A 331-nucleotide genomic window follows, 5' to 3' on the forward strand; every position below is an offset into this window, starting at 1 on the left:
GCTACATTTAGAATCTTTAAAAAAAAAAATATATATCTATTTATTGATTTCAGAGAGGAAGGAAGAGGGAGAGAGAGAATCATTGATCGGCTGCCTCCTGCACGCCAATACTCCCCCCATCTCCCCCAAGGAGATCAAGCCTGTAACCTGCGCATGTGTCCTGAATCCAATAGTGACTTCCTGGTTCATGGGTTGATGCTCAACCACTGACCCACATGGGCCAGACAGAATCATCATCATCATCTTCTTTTTCTCCTCCTCCTCCTTCTTCTTCTTCTTCTTCTTCTTCTTCTTCTTCTTCTTCTTCTTCTTCTTCTTCTTCTTCTTCTTC

Source organism: Myotis davidii, unplaced genomic scaffold (genome assembly GCF_000327345.1).
Source record: "Myotis davidii unplaced genomic scaffold, ASM32734v1 scaffold71, whole genome shotgun sequence".
NCBI lineage: Eukaryota > Metazoa > Chordata > Mammalia > Chiroptera > Vespertilionidae > Myotis > Myotis davidii.